A 24,086-nucleotide genomic window follows, 5' to 3' on the forward strand; every position below is an offset into this window, starting at 1 on the left:
AAATGTGGCTATCACTTAGGAATATATCTGTGGATATATAATTATTTTTCATGTTTATAATGATACAAGAATTTCATTTTACAATGCCATGGTGTTATAATCTGACTTCCGCTGCTTAGTTTCAGCTATTTTGTCTTAATTGATTTGCTTGCACTTATTATTACAGAGCTTTCCTCCCCATGCCTTTGGATGAAGATGAACTCTTCCCAGTTGGACATCCTGGGCAGCATTAAAATATGTAAATGCATTTGATGAGCACACATCTGTTCAGGAAGCCATTAATGAAATTCAGAAAGTATATATATATATATATATATATATATATATATATATATATATATATATATATATATATACTCACTTCATATACAAAATTAGCAAGATGTAATTATTGTACATTTGGCTTTCCTCTGAAAATATACACCTTAAGTCATACGAATTATATGCTGCTTTATGACAGATATATTATTCAAGATACAAAGTTAGATGTGTAATGAAATTTCAAGCAGTGTTGTGACTAGCTACTATGACAAAATAGTCACAGGATATTGGCTGTAAGGTAATTAGACAACTGTACTGTAACACAATACAGATGTGTCTCTAAGGAGAAGCATATACTTCATTGTTAGACTGAGGAGAATACAACACCTATATTTTAAACACTTGAGGAAGTTACAAGGATAAAACATACTGCACTGCTATAGAAAACATTATCTGTATGTCTACATTATCTACTGCTGTATAGCTAGACACATTTGCTCTAACTACTTCACATCTCTCCATATAGAATATCCATGTTACTATTAGTCTGTGCTGGCCATGAGTATAGCGATATGGTCATATCCACTGTTCTAATCAAATCCATATGCAGTATGCATTATAGGATGTTTTATCCTTCAACTAACCAATGACCATGGAATATTAGCCATGTGCTGATTGGCTTTAACTCTATCCTTAGTTCAATATCCACGGCCTGTTTGCAATTTTAATTGTGCTGTACATAGAGATAATGTAGAAACATTTAAACAGGAAGGAGTTAAATTAATATGAATGAGTAATACAGGATGCAGTATTCATAATTTATGTAGCTTAAGTAAGCTGATGGGGGAATGCTTAAAAAAAATAAAAACTCCCAGAAGGGCAAGTTAAATTTAATAGCTATAGAATGTATCCCTTAGGGTCTTGGGGAAATTAGGCAGTCATTTTAGCATGCTGGCCAATTTCATAGGAAATCCATTATAAGATATGAAAAACACCATGTCATGAAATCGTAAAGGATGTCTTATTGTATGAGGGTCAGTGCATAATTTTGTAGAAGATCCAGGATAAGATATTAAATTCAATACTAATGGTATGCAAAACAAGCAAGTCCAGAGTACCTACTGCCTTTTCTTATTGTTTCTGTAGACTTGCACATCTGTGAAATTAGGGCCAGGCTTTTTCATCATACTATTGGCTATGTACCACTTTTCTGGTTTATTCTGATCCTCCCACTCCACCGCAAGACCAATTACAGCCTAATCAGGGCCAGCCTTTTTATTTATTTATTGGCATTTGTTAACCGGGTTAGTCCAGCTGGGTTTTTGGCCCATTTTCAGTGGAGACCCAAGGAGAAAAGCTTTGAGAAGAAAATACAATTTAAAAACATACAAATTAAAAATAAATGCAAACACAGTTTTACAATACCATAAGTAATAACCGACATATGGAGATATTGCAGAGAAAAAAATACTTAAGTCAAGGGAGTACACTAATTCTAATTATGTAGAGTACCAAAGTATATACAATATGTACAACAAAAAAGCATTCAACTTATATGGTTTGACAAACACTGTGCAAGTAGGCATATACTAAGGGGGAAGAAAGCCTGTATAGAAGGAAATAGATGAAGGAGGAGTTAAGTTGGGGCTTGACAGGGGCAAGTTTTGGAGTTAAGTAAATGAAGTTTAAGTTTCTTCTTGAAGTGAGATGGGTGTACAATGCTACAAATGTCTCTAGGAAGTTTGTTCCAAGCTTGGGCCACAGAGTACTTGTAAAGGTGTTTACCTACTGCTTTTTTGGGATAGTATATTTGTAGTAGTTGCTGATTTTACATCCTAAGAGTACGGGGTGGAGAGTACATGGTGATGAAGGAAGACAGAGCAGGACATGCTAGAGGTTTATAGACTATAGTATGTAACATTTGCAGTTGGGCTAGCAACAATAAATGTGGGAATTCAAGCCATTTGATAGAGTTTAGAGATAGGCAGTGATGTGTATTATAGGGAGAGTTAGTGATAAATCGAGCTATTTTATGATAAGTCTGCTGGAGTTTGTTTAAGATAGTAGTTTGAATATGGGTGAACACATGGGCAGCATAGAGAAGGAAAGGGAGGAGGAGGGCTTTAGCAAGGGTGGAATTAGTAGTTAGGAATTTCTTATGGCGATATAGTAAACCAAGCTTTTGGTTTGTCTTTTTTATACATTGTAGAATGTGCAAGTTAAATTTGAGTTCATCATCAATGATGTCCCCTAGGAGTTTAGTGTGGGATTCTGGTTGAATAGTAGTGTTATTTGAGGATGTAATGGCAAAGGAGGATTTATGGTGTGCTAAAGATTGAGGGAGAAATAGTAGGAGTTTGGTCTTTTTAGGGTTAAAGATGAGGAGACTGGTAGATAACCAGTGTTCAGGAGCTAGGAAGACCTGTTGTGTGAGATCATGGAGTATAGAGATGTTATTAGAGGTAGTAATGAGCATAGAATCATCTGCATATTGCATGAGGGAAGATGTATTGCAAGCTGTATGAAGATCATTGGTGAAAATATTAAATAGAAGGGGCCCTAGGATGGAGCCTTGTGGGACCCCTGTTGGGGCAGATAGGAAAGGAGAGGAAGAGGAGAGCCATTTTACTGATTGTTGCCTGCAGGATAAGTAACTAGAGAACCAGGCAAGGGAGGAGGCACTCATATTGAGGTTAGCAAGTTTGGATAGTAGGAGAGAGTGGGAGACTGTATCGAAAGCTTTAGATAAATCAAGGAAGAGACAAGATATCAGTTTGTTATCATCAAGGGCTTCCGCAACTTTATGAGTGAAGGATAGGAGGTCAGTAGTTGTGCTGTGTTTAGGACGGAAGCCATGCTGTGTGGGAGTACGAAGGTTGTATTCAAGGAGGTAGTTGAGTAGTTGAGAGTGGATGCATTTTTCAAGAATCTTAGAGAGAGGGGATAAGATGGCTATAAGTCTGTAGTTAGAGGGGTCAGTTGAGTTTCCACCTTTATGCAATGGAATAGTGTAAAATGATTTCCATGATATAGGGACAGTAGCCTCCTGTATAGATCTGTTACTAAGTATTGATACTGGGAAGGCAATAGAATCAGCAGCAAGTTTAAGGAAAGAAGGATGTAGGTTGTCTGTGGTGGGAGAGCAGGGTTTGAGTTTTAAGAGAAGTGATCAGATGTAGGAAGTAGAAACAGGGTGCAAAGAAAAAGGAGGGTTGTTGGATGGTTTGGGAGGGTTCGGCAGAAGAGTAGAATTGCAGGTGGAAGGCATGAGTGTCTGAATAGTATCAATGAAGTGGTTATTGAGTAGAGTAGCTGTTTCAAGAGGAGATGAGTTAGGGTAAGGGGAGGGGTTTGCAGGGAAGCCAGGGGAAAGAATATTGTTAATGGAGGCCCAGATGTTTTGAGGGATGGCTTTGTTATTATGTTGGGCAGTGTTATAATAAGACTTTTTGTCGTTGTTGGTATGCTTTTTGACAAGATTTCTCGGGAGTCTATAGCTATGAAGTAGGGGTAAGTCCTTAGTTTTTACCCACGTTTTCCAAGCTTTGTCTCTTTCTAGCATAAGGGACTTTGTTTCTTTTAAGAACCAGGGAGCATACTTGGATTTTAGTCTGATCTTTCTAGAGGGGGTCAGTGAGTTTAGGGTGTCTAGGAAAATATTAGTAAATCTATATATGACATAATTTAGAGGGATATGTTTAAAGATGGGCCAGTCTATGGTAGATAAAATAGAGTTAAATTGGACAAGATTGAAATTAGAGAGTTTGCAGCAGTCTCTATAGATGTGGGATTTGGGAAGTTGGGCAGGCACACGAAGGACAGAGATGGGTAGGTGGTCACTAAGTTGGTCAGGGTGTGTTGTAGGGTTGAGGTATAGTTGAGGGGAATTGCTGAGTATCCAGTCAATTATAGAGCTAGACTGTAGGTTTTTGTGGTAATGAGTTGGAAATGATATAAGCTGTTGAAAACTATGGAGATTAATACTAAGTTGGGGTGAGTCTGTTTTCAGTTTGGACCAGTCTAAGTTGACATCACGCAAGATGAGGGTTTCGTATGGTATGTTGTGGGAAAACCAGGATAGGATCATTTCTAGGATTGCTAAGTTGTTCCCAGGAGGGATATAGATAGAAGCAATAACTAGTTTCTTATGGGGGCCAGGGTGACAGTTTAGTGCTATGAACTCTGCAGGGTGAAAGTCATGTAAGGGCGTGAGTAGTGGAGAGAGGTTGAGTGTGTTTTTGTATAGGATGGCCATGCCACCTCCTTTTTTAGGTAACCTATCTGAGCGATAGATGTTATAGCCTGGAGGGATTATTTCTTTATTTGAGATATGTGGCTTCAGCCATGTTTTAGATAATGAAATAATGTGAGGGGTAGTGTGGGCTACCCATGCATGGAATTCAGTAATTTTGTTGGATAGGCTTTGAATGTTTAGGGATTATATGGATAAGTGATTAGTGGAGGTAGAGTTTGTTGGAGTTGACGGGGTGAGAGATTTTGGGCTGGTTAGGGGGAGTGGTTAAGGGAGGTGAAAGGTTGTGTGGAGAGGCAGGGGGACCAGGGTTGGGGTGGATGTCCCCAGAGGCAAGTAAGTTGCTAGTGAATTGAGAAGATATAATCAAGGGCAGATACAGTTTGTGCAGCTTTAGTTTGGGTTTATGAGTACGGGGATGTATTTGCAATCTACTCAGTTTATGATAGCATGAGGTGGGGAGATTGAAAAGGGCAGAGGAGATATAAAAGGAAGATCTGTTGTTATTGTTGGTGAAAGAGGTGGGAGAGATGAGTAATGGATGAGGGAAGTAGGTGTGGTAGGTTGTTAGGGTGGAGAGTATAAGGAGGAGTGAGGTGGTGATGATAAGGTGTTCCATGTTTGTGTGAGTTGGAGGGGAGAGGAGGAGTGGTTGTGAAAGTAGTTGAAATGAGGAAGTGATGAAACAGGAGGTTTAACAGGAAGTAACTTATTATTGGATGTTTGGGAAAGGAAGGGGTGGGAGTGGATGGTATAAAGGTAATTGTTGAGGTGGGTGGGAATGGGAGTAGGGTAGGGGAGCGAAGTGAAGCCTGAGCGTAGTGAGGGCGAAACGGAGCAGGGCTAGCACCCAGGTCTGAGTTTAGCACACAAAGAAAGAAAGCATAAAACAATCAGGAAGAATAGTATGACTGGCTAATGTGAGAGAAGAAAAAGGTAGATGCTACAGGAGAAAGCCAGAGAGAAGTAAGCAGTGAGAAAAAGCTGTCTTACAAGATAAGAAATGAAGTAGGAGAAATATTTGCCCAGTTGGCCCAGTTGTAGGTACGGGAGTTCTTTAGCATAATACTACAGAAGAGCAAGGAACATATACCCACAGTATGACTGCTTGCAGAGGGAGAGTACAGGTAATAAGAGACTGGGAAGAAAAACACAAGCAAAGGTTGAGAGAGGACATGAAAAGGACGGTGGAAAAAAAAAAAGAAAGAATAGGTATATAAACAGGTTAGGGCTGCTGGTGACTTTTTTTTTCTCTTGCTAGTATCAGCATAAGCAGCTAGTGCATTTCTAGAGAAACTATAATTACACTGTTGCACGGTGAACACTACCCCAAGTTTTTCAGTAGCAAAAGCTATGTTGATGCAAAGGTTCACACACAAGTCTTTCAAATTGTAACTACAGACACATACTTAGGACCTCTTTGTGGATAAAATTATTTGGTTGCAGAGCAAGTGGAATTATTGCAGAAAAACATCAAAGCTGGATGTCAGGGGATCAGTTTCAGGTCACACACAAGGATATTATTTCAGTGACCTGGAGGAAACAGCAGAGAAGGTCCACTAAGGGTTAGGATCTCTTTGTGGATAAAATTATTTGGTTGCAGAGCAAGTGGAATGGTTGCAGAAAAACACCATGGTTGGGCATCAGGGGATCAGTTTCAGGTCACACACAAGGATATTGTTTCAGTGGCCTGGAGGAAACAGCAGGGAAGGTCCACTAAGGGTTAAGACCTCTTTGTGAATAAAATTATTTGGTTGCAGAGCAAGTGGAATGGTTTCAGATAAACAGTGAGGTTGGACATGAGGGGATCAGTTTCAGTTCACACACAAGGATATTGTTTCAGTGGCCTGGAGAAAACAGCAGGGAAGGTCCACTAAGGGTTAGGACCTTTTTGTGGATAAAATTATTTGGTTGCAGAGCAAGTGGAATGGTTGCAGAAAAACACCGAGGTTGGATGTCAGGGAATCAGTTTCAGGTCACATACAAGGATATTGTTTCAGTGGCCTGGAGGAAACAGCAGGGAAGGTCCACTAAGGGTTAGGACCTCTTTGTGGATAAAATTATTTGGTTGCAGAGCAAGTGGAATGGTTGCAGAAAAACACTGAGGTTGGACATCAGGGGATCAGTTTCAGGTCACACACAAGGATAGTGTTTCCGTGGCCTGGAGAAAACAGCAGGGAAGGTCCATTAAGGGGAGCTTGTGCTACATACTCACAAGGAAAATGGAGACAGTCAGCAGCAGATAGGTCTTTCATCATACTATTGGCTATCCACCACTTTTTCTGGTATATTTTTTCCTCCCCCTCCCCCACAAGACCTATTACAGCCTAACCTAGCTTTCTTAAGCTACAGCAGCCAGTGTCCTGGCACTGCTGTAACATTAAGTTTAGTACACAACCATGCTCCTAGTCCCCCCCTTATTTGAAAGCTTACTTCTTCTCCTTTCTGTTCCCACATTTAACTTACTTTATATTTTTCAATTGGCTTCTCAGTAGTCATATTTCAACAAATAAAGATTGTATTAGTGTACCATATGCTCATCAAGTGTACTGATAGTTTTATTTGAAGATCCTTACCTGCAGACCTCGGAGCTGCCCCACTCCTTTCGCCCTCGCTAACACTCAGGCTCACTCGCTCCCCTACCCTGCCCCCATTTCCCACCCAACCCCACTATCCCTAGTCTTATACCTAGCCATTTCCACCCACCAAAACTCCAACCAATCACAGATTAGGCACTCCCTCTCACTACCCTCCATTAACCTATAACAAATGACATCCCCCTCCATATTCCTACCTACAATAATGAAAACATCACGTAATCATAGAGTAACCAGTATCCTGTCATGCAATCTCACTATCCCATTTATCCTAACACTAACCCTCTATCTCACCTCCTACCAAACCATACTAAATGCTACCTATGCTACCCCAACAAAATACCTCCACTTATATTCCTCACACTGCTCACTACAGCCAAGATATATCCCCACGCCTATACCATCACACTATGATACCACCTAACTCACTCATTTTACTCTCAATCATTCCTAGGTCACCAACAACAAACAAGTATATAGCCATCCTAACAAAACTTACCAAACTCTTACACCATATAAACTACCAACTGAACCTAGCAGGAGACATACACCCAAATCCAGGGCCTAACCCTATGCAAACTACAACAGCTAATTCAACCTTCTCCTCTAGCCATCTACTCACTACTAGACCAAAAACTAGCCTACTAATTCTGAGCTTAAATATTCAAAGTATTAACAATAAGGTACACTCATTGCATGCACTACTATCCACGTACTCCCCTGATATATTATGTCTGACTGAAACCTGGCTAAAGCCCACTACAGCAGACAATGAGTTCCTTCCTACTGTATACAATCTACTATGCCGTGATAGACTGTCTAAAAAGGGGGAGGGGTAGCATTACTCTATAAGAACACTCTAAAAATCACCACTATTAATCCACAAATCCCTTCTTTCAATAACTCTGAACTCCTCCTAGCTAAACTCAAACTTAGTGATAAAATGTCAGTCAATATTATCACATGCTATATACCGCCAGGTAACAACATCCCTACCCTAGAAGCCTTCCAACAATGGACAAGTCAAAACCTGCCCCAGAAAACTATCACCTTCAGTGACATTAATATAGATTGGAACACATGTTTAGCTATTAACCCCACAAACCATATAAACATCTACAGTTTCTCACAAGTCATTCAATCAAGCACTAGACTAAGAAATGCAAAAATCAAAGAAAGCCTCCTAGTCTGGATATTAATAAACAAGACCAACACCTCTTACCAAGCAGGCATCCTTTTGGACTTCCTTAGCGACCATCAACCCATCTTTCTACTAAAATTCAAAACCCAGGTCAACCCTACCTCCATATTACAAATAACCCATAACAAAAAAAAATTGACCCCAACAAATTCAAACTCGAGCTAAAGCACCATAACTGGAACATACTAAAAGTACTCCTGCTAGAAGAAGCTGTAACTCATTTCAATAACACAAAACAAGCAGCAAAAGGAACCACCTGGATCCAATAAACTCTTCCAAAAGTGCAGCAAACTCTTTATTTTGGAACATAAAACCACGAAACAGAAATAGTAAATCCAGCAAAAACAGAGCAATGTCTAATAATGACTTTAGTTACCCGTGGTTTATTTCCACACTATTACCACAAATGCAGTTTTCTTTTATCCTGGATATTCATTCACTTACAATGCATTTACTCATTTTAATTATCTGAATATTCCCATACTCCTTATACACACACACACACACACACACACACACACACACACACACACACACACACATATATATCTTCATTATCACTTTCGTAGATTCATGAGATACACACACTGTGCAGTTTGGAAGATTTCCAATTCACTTTATCATAGGACATATAGATATCACAGAGAATGCACTCTGTGAAATAAGTTCAAAGTAAAATGATAGGATATGAAAATATTTGTTGATCAATATCAGTGGGATTGAAAAATAATTAAAGATTCTGAAACAGGACAACTCTCAGGACTCAGACTGCATCTTTTAAGATACTAAGGAAGTTAGCCAAAATTATCATTCTCATTAACAAAGCTCTATTGCAGGATTTTTCTTACAAGATTAGATAGTTGCTAATAAAAGCTCACTGTGCAGATGTGGACTAGGATGGACCCAGGCAACTACGCCTGAGTTAGTCTGTTGTTAGCTGATGGGAAAGCCATAGAGGAAATCCTCAGAGAAATGTTAGGCCTATGCCTGTAGAAATATAGTTTCATAACCAGGGACAGCATGATTTATAGAGAGAGAATCTTGACATGCAAGTCTGTTTCATTTCTATTACCAGAAAACAGTAGAAGTGAGTGGAGGGCACCTGCATAAGTCATTGTTATCTGCTTAGACATCAGCAAGGCCTGTGACATGCTTCCACAAAGATTAACTGGAAAACTGGAATGGACCGGAGTATTTATTTTATTTAAGCTTGTTGATTGAAATGCTAGGCTGATCCACTGCCATTCATTGTGCGGACAAGGTGATCCGCTGTGGCGACCCCTAACCGGGAAAAGCCGAAAGAAGAAGAAGAAGAAGAAGAAGATTGAAATGCTAGGCTGATCTTAAAGGACCCATTTGTATCATTACCTGGGAAGTACATGTGATGCAGAAATTCTGAGCTGTTACAAGAAATGTACGAATATGAAAGTAACACAGTACAATGTGTTACATTTTACAAGTTTGAATATGTGTATGAAAAAATAAAGACAGAGAGTTTTTTTTTCGGTTAAATGTTCGACATAGAGATATGGTAAGTCAAACAAAGGTCAAATAATTCAAATTTGCTATCTGTATATATTTCAACCTGTAGTATGTGATGAAAGGAGATACTGCCAGCCCAGATAGCTGTAATTTTCTAAATAATGATGTCATTTGTGAATATCAACATGATCTATATAGGCTGCTTGTGTTGCAAATGTATTAGAACTGTATGTCATGTGTATATGAAACTGGTATGTGCAGATATGTGTGTTAAAAAGGTATTTTATAAAGTCCTTGTGCTTAAAATGTAACCACAGTGGGCCCTACTGGAAGAAAACAGAAATATACATGCACTATTGTAACTGTGTTAATGTATATATTTTAATAGTGGAAAATGGAATACAGGAGGTTAACTTCAGAAAAATAGCTGAAATGACATTACTTTATAGGCTAGGTCAGAGACATAATGTCTGTGGTGAAATGCTTTCTGCATTGTCCTTAGAGTGAAATAATTATTCGTTTTGAAATGTGAAGGAATGTAATTGTTTTATGCCTTCCAGCATCCGTCAAAGATCTGAGCAGAAGCCTTTGTCTGTGTATTTTTACAGGTGGATGCTAAATACTGCCAGCTGCCAGCATTAGGGGTTTCAACTAGTGACTAGAGTCAGATGACAAGAAAATATGTCAGTCTGCAAGCTATCCCAGGAGTTATATTTGAGATATTAATTTCAAAAGCCTCTTAGAGAGACAGAGCATTCTGTATTCTGTCTTGGACCTGACAAGAACCATTCACCACATCTGCTTTGCTCTGATGAAGTAAGTTTCTAGGGAACAGTATAATTATCTTGGATATAGTCAGGCATTTAACAAAACTTAGTTTAGATATTTTTATTTATTTATATGAGACTGTCCTGCAATACAGTTTTAAATATTTCCTGTGATTTTGAACTGTGATGTCACTGTGATTATATACTGAGTATTTTCTTGTTCTTTTATTATTTATTATTAAATATATTTAAACCTTTCATTGAGGCTTAGAGATTTAAGTTTTGAAAGTACTTGCATATTTATTTGGTGACACTGCGTGGGCCACTCCTAATAGCCTTGTTCGTGGTCAAACTACTATTTGTATTAATACTAATATTACACAGTAAGACTGGACATCCTTTGTTAAGGACCTTAAAGTAGCTGATAAGGAGTTGGCTGGTGGCAGCGATAACTACCTTATAGTCTGGGCAAAAGGGAGCATAGCTAGTAAACCTGTGCCAGCCTTTCCCAGGCATGTGTCTGTGTGTGTGTGTGTGTGTGTGTGTGTGTGTGTGTGTGTGTGTGTGTGTGTGTGTGTGTGTGTGTGTGTGTGTGTGTGTGTGTAAATCAAACCTCAAAGAGTGTGTCTGTTAGCTACTTGGGCAGGGACATGAAGCACTGGTTGGACAGAGAGCGTGCTGGAGGTCTTGTGTTGGCCACTCAGCTGAGATCTCAACTCTGTAGCTGTGCCAGTGGGAAGTCTTACTGGGGATCTGGAGAAAGATGGAGAAACCAGCCCTGGACTAACTGTGGTCTCTGCCTTCTCTTAAGGGGAACTGCACTTGATACAGAGAGCTGCATCAGGAAATACTGCATGTGTAACTGTTATCCTCCCAGTGTACATCCCCACTGTTGCCAGTGTTAAGGATTGAGTCTTCTTGGTTCCTGGTCCATTGGTGGTGTATCACATTTACAATACTTGCAATATTAAAGGTCCACAAGAATGATACTAACTGGGGCACGTATTACTGGTGAAGGTCTGGAGTGCTATTGGTATAACACAATTGGGAGGCTGTTGGAAGCAAATATAACAGGTTGTTTCAATGGCAGGATAGAAGTTTTAAATCTAAATTTGTGGATAGCTGTGAATAGTGTGACTGTTCCTTGTGTTTGCTGATAGGGTACACCTGGAGCTTGGGGATTAGGACAGTGAAAACATGATCAGGTATGGATAGAAAGTTATTAGCTCTTCGGTAGAAAAGCATTATATGACTGGGAATGGAAATTAAAGAGAAGATTTTATTGAGAGCTTAGGAGAACGTTGAAGGGAGATAAGGTTAGTTTGTTAAACTGGGGTTAAAAGGAGAAAGTCACTGCACTCTTGAATAAGTAGCCAGCTATTATGTCTGGGAGAGGTACAGTGGTGATCCAAGGGTAGGGAGAGATGAGTAAATCTATAGGTTCAGTTTTAAAGGGTCCATAGGTCGGACAGATCTTTTTGGAAGTATAAGTTAACAGTGGGAATATTCCAACTGGGGCTCTAGGATTTCCTTGGATATAGCAGTCCTGCTGTCCAGTGTGAACAATCTGGGAATTTTATGACAACTCATAGCATGTCCTATTAATTTTAGCTTTCAGAAAGTTTATATGGTGTGTTATGGGAAGTAATGACTCAGAGATAAGGCCAATGTACTGAAAGGATGAGAAATATATTTTGATTGTTACAAGAGGGATACTGTGCAGGCTTAGGAAGGATCTTTGGCTTAGCTGGTGCTCCAAAAACATGCATTCTGTGTTTTCACTATTTGGTATTAGCTATTTTTGTGTAATAAAAGTTTGGATTATTAAGGCCATTTCGGAGATCCTTAAGAATGAGATTACAAGAAAGGTGGAGCTAAAAAAAACAAGATCATCTGCATAGACAATGAGGTTAGACATATAAAAATCAGTGGACATATAGTTAATAAACAGTGTAACTCAAAAAGGGCTGAAGACAGAGTTGTATTTGCTGAGATAATTTGTGGTTTGTAGGTAGATGTTTTTCAAGTAGTTTACTGATTTGGGTAAGAGATACTTGATGGAGGGCTACATTTTGAAGTAGGTATAATCACAGATACTTTCTATAGAGAGGACAATGAGCATTGTGACAGGCAAGAGCTTGAAGTAAGAGATCTGTTGAGTTATGTAGATGATACAGATTTTCAGAAACCTCAGGCAGAGTCCACCAATGCAAGGGCTGCTGAAATTTAGGAAGATAACAATGAATTTTGAGGTTTAGTTCTGTGAAATTCTTTTAAGGTACAAGAGTTGGCAGTAGGCCTTATAGGGGGTATGTGTGGCTTGTAGTAGTGGGTGATGTATATGGATTTGTGTGGAGAGGGAACTCCTGTGCAAACTCATTATGAGCAAAGGAGCAAGGATTAGTAAGAATTTTGGACAGTCCAGAGCTTTGTCCACTTTCCCCACATCTTAATTGGAAATCTGAAGATTTTGAGATTCTTGATCACAGTAATATGTATATTTCTACCACCCAAGAATATTTTTTGCTAGCTTACAGAGCACAAAGTATCACTGGTGACCTTCAGTGAAATGTGTTTGTTTCCAGAAGGCCTATACAATATCATGTTCTCTGTTTGATAGGTTTGTGGAGATCTTTATTTATCAGTGGTTCCCTTTTTTTCTTTTCTCAATCAATAAATTGGTGGAAAACATTTTTCTGAAGATTTGGATGTATTTATTTATTTATTTTGTTTATTTGTCTAACTGTAAATGGTGTAAGTGTTCAAATTTACAGATGATTTTCGGCAACAGCCTGAGTTAAAGAACATATAAAATCACTTAAAATCACATAGAAACCAAATCACAACTTACCCACACTGCAGTCATTTGGTTTTATTATTATTGCCAAAATGGTTTTATTCTTGCTGAAACTGAAGAAAGTGTCTATAATTGAGCAAGAAAACAGATTTTGCATATATATATATATATATATATATATATATATATATATATATATATACACACACACACACACACACACACACACACACACACACACACACACACACACACGCACACGCACGCACGCACACACACACACATATGGAGAAACCAAGATAAGAGATCAGACCCTTCAAAGAAAAAAGAACCATCATTATCGTTTTAACTAGCCTCAAAATAATTTTTTTTCCCTTGGTAACCTTATAACAAAAAGCTTGATTAGTATTAATAACCTTGTGAGAATATGGCATATGTGTCCAAAACAAACACTAGATGAACTCTGTTGAAAATTAAACTTTGAAGACATTACTGATTAAGTAACAATTATTAAGAAATGTGCACTATAAACTTCAAAAGCCTGTAACCATAGAATTATAGACATGTGCAACAATTATATAAGAGATGAAAGCTCACTTCAAAGGCAAGCTGAAGGTTTAGGCTGGTGAAGTTTAGTCATTTTAGGACTGGTCATTTGGGGTTTATCCAGAACACAGAGAAAGAATCAATATGTCTGAGATGACAAGAACTGAGGTTTGAGAAAATAATCATCTGCAGTCAGAGATTTCCAGACAGAAGCCAGAAAACTGCAAGCCGCTACTACTATGTGTGTGATCCAAATGTGTTCTGGTTGCTTCAGTCTAAGTGATACTGGACAAAATATAGTGTTTCTGAAATCAGGCTGATCAGGGAGTTGTTGATTTGGAAATGCATGATGCTAATTGTAGGATCCAACCTTCGTTTGAATAAGTATAGTGCTATAATTTATGCTTGGAATTAGCTGTGTCAACCTGATAGAGCCTTCACCTTTCACATTGTCTATGTAGTTCATAGGTTCATAGGTTCATAGGTTCATACTAGGCTATCTGCCCTAGGGCATTTATAAGCCTAGCCAGAGTGTGTGTGGCTTTCACCACCCCTTAGGATGAGAATACTATACCCATTAATTTGCTGTGCCTCTGTCCAGCAGTGATACAGAGATGATTCCCGGGGTAAACCTACGATCTCCCATCCACTCATCAAGATTTCTCTTGAACAGAGTCAGTGAGGGGCTCTGCCTCACATGGACTGGGATTCTGTTCCATAGTGTAGGGAGTCTCTGGGTGATGAATCTGTCCCTCCAGCACGTCCTATTTATATCCGTGTTGAGGTTTAAGTCTCTTGCTCTCGTGGCTCTGGTGGATTTGGATTTTTGAGGTGGAGCATGTCCATTAATTCCGGGTTGGACATGGCCTTGTATGTCAGGCACAGATCACCTCTGAGCAGACGGTATGCGACTGAATAGAGCTGGAGTTTCTTCAGTCGGGCATCGATGACATATGTTTGAGCCCCTTTATCCTTTTGGTGAGGAACTTTTGGGGTCTTTCCAACTGCTGCAGGTGTCGGGTAAGGTACATTCAATGGGGCGTTGTACTCAATCATTGGTCTGATAAGTGAAGAGTACAGGGTACAATGACCTCTCCTGATCTGGATGTGAATCCCTTCATGATCAGGTGGGCAATGCAGAAGGTCTTCCTAACCACTTTGGCAATGTGAGTGTCAAAAGAGAGGTTACTGTCAACTTGGGTCCCCAGGTCCCTGATAACTTCTTCCGTGTTTAATGGATTACCACCTATGTGGTAATTAGGGGTTACCTTGTTTTTCCCAAAGGGTATGACTATACATTTTTGGCATTTAGCTTAAGGCCGTGGCTCTGGCACCAGTTATCCATTTCTATGAGACCTTTCTGGAGGATGTCTGTGTCTGATGGAGTGTCAATTATGGTGCCCAGTTTGCAGTCATCTGCAAATTTTGTCAACCACAATCCCCTATGTTTGCCTGCACTTCAGAAAAATAAATGCCGAACAAGAGGGGCCCAGGACTGAGCCCTGTGGGACACCGCCGTGACCAGCTTAGAGTCTGACATGGCACCAGCAACTCTAACCCTGTGTGTTCTGTCCTTGAGCCAGTTTGCAACCCATCTTGTGACATATGGGTTTACATCTAAGCTGGTGAGCTTTTCTATGATGCCTGAGTGGGGTATTGTGTCAACGCTTTTGCTAGGTCAAGGTAGGCTGTGTGAACTGCCTTACCCTCATCAATGGCCTTAGTGACTGTTTCAAAAGTCGACCAAGTTCAAGAGGCAGGATCTGCCCTTGACAAAGCCAAATTGGGTAGGATCCAGTGTCTGTAGGTCCCCAATGTCTTTATTTATGAGTTCCATTATGATCCTCTCCATAGCTTTGCAGACAAGGCTCATCAAGCTTATGGGGCGGTAATTTCCAGGGTCCGTAGAAGCACCGCCTTTGTGGAGTGGGACCACAGTTGCCGTATGCCATTCTTTGGGTACGTATCCTGTAGTAAGGCTAAGATTAAACAGCAGCCTTATGTGTGGGTTTAGTTCCTCATTGAGTTTGTGTAGCACACATCCGGGGACACCGTCCGGTCCCATTGATGCTGTGTTTTTTGCTTTAGAGAGAGCAACTCTCACCTGGGCATCTGAGATGTTTGGGAGGCTAGACTCTGGTGGGATAGATATTTCTCCTTTTGGGGGGGGGAGGGAGAAATTTGCACTGAACCTGTCTGCCAGTGTGTTGGCAATGTCTGTGGGTTCAGTGATTTTTATCATTTTGGACTAATTCTGAGCATATCTGGGAGTTTCCACCCAGGTTTCTAACATAGCTAAAGAAGGCTTTATGATTGTCTTTTGTGTCATTAGCGATTTTTCTCTCAAAGTTGGCCTTGGATGATTTTTTGAGTGATCGTAGTTTTTGCTAGTATTGATCAGAGATGCCTTCCCATTTAAGGATTTTGCTCTGTCATGTAGTAGCTTTCTCCTCTTGTTGTAGAGTTTGTTTATGGCTGGAGTCCACCAGACCGGTGCCTGCCTTTGGTGGAAAGGGTCTTGATTTTATTAGGGATTGCTTGATCCATACATTCCTGGAGGTGCTTGTAGAAGGCATTTGTAAGGGTTTCAGCAGCGTGGGTTGTGGTTTCCACTGGCTCGGGGCCTTGAAGGATACCACTCCAGTCTTAAGAAGTGTGAAGTTTGCTTTTGAGAAGTTCTTCACTGTGGTCTTTTTGCTGGGGTGGGGGCGGGATGTGGATCTCCAGTGAGATTAATTTATGGTCTGATCTCACCAATGAGGGATATACTTCCGGTGTGGAGCATTTTGTCCCCATGTTTGTGATGATCAGGTCTAGTATATTTTCTCCTCTTGTGGGAATGGTGACTAGTTGTTCCATAGCATTTGAGTTTATGAACTCAAGGAACCTTTGGGCTAGGGTGTTGGGGCTTGAGTAATGTTCCCAGTCTATGTTTGGGTAGTTGAAGTCACCCAATTTGGAGAGACATTTATACTCTCCAGTGTCTTCAGGAAGGCTGTGTGGGTTTCCTGAGTTTGAGAAAGGTAGTCCATCACAAACCTGTGATTAGAAGATTGATAGTCATCATTTAAAAAAAGCAAGCTTTCATTGAATCAAAGAGGTTAATGTTTTGTTGGTGGGCTCTTGTGTCTATCTGAATGTTAACTCCAAACTTTTTCAACTGCATCTGAGTACTGCTTTCAACCACTACTAGTCTCTTGGCAATTAAAATCATGTCAAAATGTAATGCATACTGGTTTGAAACCAGTGTAGGATTTAATTTGCAGAACTCAAGCAGAGAAGTAAGTATACCTTGGCTATTGATTTTCTCTGAGAGAGGGCCAGGTTGGAGAATGCTACAGGGCTTCCCTGATTTGAAAGTAATGTCAGACAACTTTCATGTACATTTTGCAAGTTTTTTGAATATATAGTCAATGGTAGTTAAATTCTACTCTCCTGGAATCTGTTGCCTTAGAGCAATTATAGATGAAATGTTTTTTTTCATAGACACTCCTTCCACGTGGCTACTTGAGCTTGATGTAAGTCTAAATAGGCTTAGCTGTATCTTCCATGTGACTCAAGCCATTATTTTCTTTAATATAAGAAGTGCCCGATGCATACAGTCTAACACATATTATATTTGAGGGGCTGTGGGAGTGATGCATGCTAACACATATATTTGAGGGGCTGTGGGAGCAATGCCTACAGTCTAACACATATTTTATTTAAGGGTCTGTGGGAGATGATTAGGGGGTACCAGATTACATCCATGTGGGATGTGCTTTAAGCAGTCTAACCTCTGTTCTGGTGCAAAGTGTCAGTGTTTTTGGACTCTATTGTCAGTCTTTGGTGTAGTTTAAAGAGCTGTACATATGCATCTTACTTACAGAAGCCAAATCCTCCTCCATTACTGGGTGAGATGAGGAGCTGGTTAATGACCTTCCTTCAGCTCTCACTCCACAGGAACTGATCAGCAGGCTTCTTGTTTCCTTGCTCCTAGAGTTGTGCATCAAGTGTGGGAATATGCCAAGCAATGTAAAAGAATCTAGGACAGAAAATTATCTTCAGAGGATTCATTTTTCCAAAAATAAATTACGCTTCGTCTTCTGCAGTAGTGTACCTGTATCATTACATTGCTCTAAACTGGATTCCAATTGAATAAAATAATTTGTGGCAAAGATGAGTGGGTTATAATGCATAAGTATTTTATAGGAGATTTCTACCATCGCTTTAGCATTGGCTAGCAATACTTTTATTTATTAAGTTCTCAGCCCAAAAACTCGGAAAACATTGTAGAACTTGCAGCACCATGGTTCAGTACTTAATTAGGTCTAATGCTAAAAACAGGCAATTGTTTTTGAACACAGTAAGGCTAATTTCTTCTCCTGTATAGTCCCATCCATTTACATTGATGAAAGACTTAATCCATTTGGAGAATAACTCTATAGCCAGTAAAACAGTGAAAGGATAGGGAGAGAGAACATATTTGACTCAAGACTTTTTTAAACAGAAATGGTGGAGAGATTAAACAGTTTACAATGATAAGAAGCATCAGAAAGGAAATATAATGCCTGCCTGTCCAATATAAAGTCTGGAGGAAAATCTTGTGTTTGCAGGACTCTCTGTAAGTAATTCCATTTAATTGAATTAAATGTTTTCTCAAAATGAATGAGAATAGCAAGTGCAATCCAGAAAAGAGCATCCCTTGGGCATTATTTCTCTTTTAGCAGCTTATAGACCTCAGTGGTGAGCCCATCTGGTCCAGGAGCTTTACCTTATGGAAATGTTTGAATAGAATGATATGCATCTGACTCTACTAAGGGAGTATGTAGCACAAATATGTCTTCCTGATCTAACTTGGAGATGCCAAGGGAATCCTGAAATCTTAGGGCTGGTAAACTCTCCTTTGGGGAGGTCCTGAATGATTGTAAAGGGAGGCTGATAAATTGGAAACTGTACAAAATATAATCAGATTGGGTCTCACTATCAAATTATTCTGCTCCCCTTTGATAATGACTGTAAATCTTTCCACCTCTTCTTCTTAAATCTATGAGCAAGTAGGGACCCTGGTTTATAACCTTATGCCCACACTTGTAAGTATCTATTTGAAAGTACTTTCTGGTGCAGCATCAATTACTTCTTCGCATGTTTATAATTACTAGAGCTGTTTTGTCCTTATATTTACAAATACAGTTGGGCTTTTGGGTTTCCTTAGCACTGTTTTCCAGCTGAAAGAGAAATGAGTCATCCATTTTCCTATCATAGTTTGAACTACTGTATAACTTTCTCTGACCTCAAACATAAGCCATTCTACCAAAGAACACAAGTCATGTTATCATGAGAGTGCTAATATAATAAATCTGTCCACTGCCTGGCTGATCCAATGATAGATATGTTGTTTCTTTCAGCTTTTTCCCTGTTAGGGGTCGCCACAGTGGAACTCTGGTCTGCTAATGATTGGCAGTAGATTTTTACGTGCCGAGTTGCCAGCCCTGATGCACAACTTTCAACGAAGGAATGCTCAGTCACGCATGTCTCCACACAAAAGACGCTCTAGCTGAGAATCGAACAGGACAACGTCTTACTGTGAGGCGACACATCCTACCACAGCACCACCACCGCAGTATGATCCAATGATAGATATAATTTTGCAAAATTAAGGAGTCATTGAGTTTTCACATAATACATCTTTCCATTGCCTTGTTATCAAATGACATATGCCACAATCCTGAAAAATTAAGAGGTGCAGTCTTCAGTTTTAAGTGAATGCTTCTCTTGGAGGACAGAAAGCTCTGAATAAACAGCATTATATCCTAAAGGGGACACAGAACAAAATGGTATGGTTATCCTAACAGATAGCAGGCTGCTCTATGCAGTAGTCTATATGCTACTGATATGAAGCTGAAGGTTTTGAACAAGTATATTTTGCCTCTTGTGAATGAAGGTTTCTTCATGGATAAGACACCCCATGTTCTTTAATGAGGTGAGTGGGAATTTTCTGTGCCCTCGTGTTATGTTCTCCTTTTGGGTTACACCTATTTAAAATAGAGTCAAAGGCAAAAAGTTATAGTCAAAACAACCTAGATGAATGCTAACTAGTAACATGATGAATATTATTGCAGTAAATAAAGGACAGTTTTTAAAACCAAGCACTTAGCAGAGAACTGCTACACACTAGCATGGTGAGTTTAAGTCCTCAGAAAGTACTTTAAACAGAGGTGGAAACACTGTACAGGAATTCCTATAGGAGGTACAACTGCTATGAACAAATCTGTCATTAGAATAACAGTGACACCAATAATTAGCTACAAAAGCTAACATGGATAGTTTCTTAGCTCTCTAGTATTTGATGGTGTGGCCAGTAGTAGGTTTAGCAGCTGAACAATTCAGATCATCAGAGCATAAAGACCTGGTTCTTACTCTCTCGATTAGTTCTGCCACGCATTCAGTTGCCAAATCCAGCTGTATTCTTCAGATAATAATTCATAAGACATCTACACTGAGAGTTAAAAAAAATGCCTTGGAGTACTCATTCAGGGAAAAGCTGTGGGACATTTGATTGTCTCCCAAGTTCTTTTCACTATTAACGCTAACTATCAAATCATAATCATAGTTGTGTGGATGGAGGGATTTTAGAGCCCTTCTTACATCCAGGATACTGGTTCCAGAAAGACAGCTACCACCCTATTCTTATCCAGCCTGGAGAGCATGGTGTCTGTTTGCCGTATGACAGAGTCACTAATTGCTCAATATTACTATGTTTTGATGCAGTCTCAGTGGGCCATAAGGGCTTGGAGTCTGCACCCTTGTGACTCTTAGAGGTATGTGTCTTAGGTATAGGTGCGAAAGGTGAAGATGGGTGTGTTTCTATGTGAACTAATGTCTGAGGTTTCTTAGTCTTTAGCCTGGGAGGCTTTGGCAGTGTTCTCTTAACCTCAGCATAAGTTTGTTTAGTAGCAGTGCTGTATGTGTTTATGTGTTGTGCTTACTGAATGTGTTTCTGAGGTACGAAGTTAGCCCCCAAGTTAAGTAAATACTTGCTCCTCTCACATACTGAGTTATTATGAAGTAACAATGAAGAGCCTTCAGTAATCATGAAGCAGTTACTGCACTGACTCAAAATACCTAGTGCTATCAGGCTGGCTACAGAAGAGGAAACAGCTGAGAATCCAAACTGTTCAGTGCAGATGAAGGGGTATAGGATAGGTTAAGAAGAGGATAACTGACTGGGCTAGAAAAAGGTGATAAACTAGGATATGGCTAAAGGATAAAAAAAAAAAAAAAAAAAAGATCTCTGACTACTGCAGTAGTCGCAGTGTGCAAAAAAGAATTGTAAAAGTGGCAGGCTATGGATTGTTGATAAGGAAATCAGTAACAGTGTCAAATTCAACTAAGGAGCTTCACCCAGTAGACAAGTCAGTAAAAATGCTGAACAACGGTAGTTAACTCAATGGCTCTGAATGCAGTAACTGTAATATCTACAGATACTGTGAACTGGTAATTTCAAGTGCAGTAACAATATAGCAGTCAGCCAAGTAATAAAGGTATATCTCAAAGGTAACCTTGTACTCTGTGCTGTGTGAATGTAGAGCAGTAGTTTAAATACAGTAACACTATAGAAATTAGAATAAGCAGAACTTCAAAAACACCAATGATCAAAAAGTGAGTCAATTACTGAGATAATAAATACATTTGTTGTTATTCATTGTATAAGGTTTCAATAGCAGAAAACTTCTCAGCTCTCAATAAGTTCTGTGGCATAGATGGACTATATCTCTGACAAAATAAATTTGATTAGTGTCTGAATTGCTAGCAAGTGCAGGATACGTATTCAATAGGTTTATGGTGTATAGGATAGGTGTCCAATAGGTGAATGGTGTATAGGATAGGTGTCCAATAGGTGAATGGTGTATGACTGGAAGGATGGAAGGGCATTGCACTCCTGGAAGCATGCTACTGGCTGAGTTGCTGTGGAGGTGTGGATGATATGCCAGCATCCCCACTGCATGTCCATTCCTGCACAACACAACTGCACATAGGAACTTGGGCATAATTAAAACAAACAAACAAAAAACTTCTTTGTCAGCAATGTGATGCTGCCCAGAGTGCCTCAGTTTCCTCACCAGCCCTTTACATGGGTTTGTGAATGCCTGAGGGACGCTTGTCAGGTTCAGTACAGACATTGAATGATGTGTTCTTCCTGAGAGCAGCTGATGGTCAGCTATGAGGGGAGCCAAATAAAAAATACTTAACACACATCCTCTGACCTAATTATTCATTTACATTGGTCAGGTGATGATGCTGGCAGCTTGACAGATGGCTGCTGCTTGTCATTTGAATGACTGGTTTCATGAACACTGCCACTGAGAAACAGAGCACATTTTAAAGTGTAACATGAATAGCATTGTTCTGTTTGTAGCGCTCTTCCATTTTATTGATAACATTGTTAGGAACTTCAAGACTGTAAGTATTTCATAGCTGTAATATAACTGGCACACTCCCACTTACACCTTCATTTGCATTGTCAGTTCACATGAGAAGTTTACTTATGAACAGACTTAGCATTTCTGCATTCTGAAAGTTCTGTCTTCTTTTGATTTTGATCTGAAGTTTCTCTTTGTCAACATACTTCATTAATCCAAATTTGATCTGTCTCAGTTGTACCCATGCTGTGACAAGCAGAAAAGATGAAGCCAGCTGAGGAGCTTTAGAAAGGACTCAGAGAAGAAAATCCACAGTATCTTGACCTTTTATGTCCATCATCTTCTTTCCGCTGTTCCCGTTAGGGGTCGTCACAACGGGTTATCTGTTTCCATTTCTTCCTGTCCTCTTCATCTTGCAATGTCACACCAACCACCTGCATGTCCTCTCTCACCACATCCATAAACCTTATCTTAGGCCTTCCTCTTTTCCTGTTACCTGGTAGCTTCATCCTTAGCATCTTTTTCCCAATATACCCAGCATCCCTCCTCAGCACATGTCCAAACCAATGTAATCTTGCCTCTCTGGCTTTGTCTCCAAACCTTCCAACCTGGGCTGACCCTCTAATATACTTATTCCTAATCCTGTCCACTCTTGTCACACCCAGTGCAAATCTTAACATCTTTAACTCTACCACATCCAGCTCTAACTCCTGCCTTTTTGTCAATGCCACTGTCTCCAACCCATATAACATAGCTGGTCTCACTGCCCTCTTGTAGACCTTCCCTTTCACTCTTACTGGTACTCGTCTGTCACAAATCACTCCTGATACTCTTCTCCACCCACTCCATCCTGCCTGTACTCTCTTCTTCACCTCTCTTCCACACTCACCATTACTCTGAACTGTTGATCTCAAGTATTTAAACTTAACCACCTTTGCCACCTCTACTCATTGTATCCTCACCATTCCTCTATCCTCCCTCTCATTCACAAACATATATTCTGTCTTAGTCTTGCTGACCTTCATTCCTCTTCTCTCTAGATCATATCTCCATCTCCCCAGGGTCTCCTCCACCTGTTACCTACTCTCACTACAGAACACAATGTTATCTGCAAACATCATAGTCCACGAGGACTCCTGTCTGATCTCGTCTGTCAACCTGTCCATCACCATTGCAAATAAGAAAGGGCTCAGAGCTGATCCTTGATGTAATCCCACTTCCACCGTACAATACATGGAAATTATTTAGCCTTTGGTGAGTTTCTAAATCTACTGACTTTTGTTGAAGCTACTTGATGGTGTGCTGATAGTCCTGATGCAATGAATGGATGTCCGGAAGATGGCTGGCTTGTTCTGTGACTACCATGTCAAGAGAGAAAGTTGTTACTAAACACTTGTAGATTTTATTTGCAGTTGCCTGTGACTTAATTTCAGCTGTGGGGTTCAGTATCTTAGATAACTTATTCTGTCAGATTGTCCGTTTTTGTCTCATAACAGGAGTAGGCATTTTATACGTGGCAACTGTGGCATGCAGATGTAGTTGTGTCTAGTGATACATTATTCACTCCTTGTTCCATCAAAACTATAAGTGATGATGGGTTTGCACCACTGTCGCCAGGGTCTGGGAGCTGATGACACTATTACCAATGCGACCTTCAGATGGCAGGATGCCACCCATTGTAACATTAAGATAACTACCATTGATGGGGTATGAATCCCACTTCTACCAACTAAAGGTGAAGTAATAGCAAGAAAGTGTAAACATGTCAAATTCAAAGTATG

Source organism: Protopterus annectens, chromosome 2.part0, assembly GCF_019279795.1.
Source record: "Protopterus annectens isolate FY-2018-M chromosome 2.part0, PAN1.0, whole genome shotgun sequence".
Taxonomy (NCBI): domain Eukaryota; kingdom Metazoa; phylum Chordata; order Ceratodontiformes; family Protopteridae; genus Protopterus; species Protopterus annectens.